We start from the raw sequence: 269 nt of genomic DNA on the forward strand, positions 1-269 counted from the left end.
TTGTTCTCTTATAAGCCACCTCCCTAGTTAATCATCTATGTTTCTTTTGGGTATATAAATACTTTTGAGATACATAAGCTGAACCATATATATATATATGGTTCTGAAAAACAATGTATAGTGTAAAAACATGAAATAAACAATACTACTAATAGAGAGGCTGAGATAGGAGAAGCAAGATTTGAAGACACTTATTTGAAGACACAGCCAGACACTGTCACAAACAAGCTGAAAGTATATATAGATTGTACAATATTGGACCTATTCCT

The sequence above is a fragment of the Mastomys coucha genome, unplaced genomic scaffold, assembly GCF_008632895.1.
Source record: "Mastomys coucha isolate ucsf_1 unplaced genomic scaffold, UCSF_Mcou_1 pScaffold15, whole genome shotgun sequence".
NCBI classification, from domain to species: domain Eukaryota; kingdom Metazoa; phylum Chordata; class Mammalia; order Rodentia; family Muridae; genus Mastomys; species Mastomys coucha.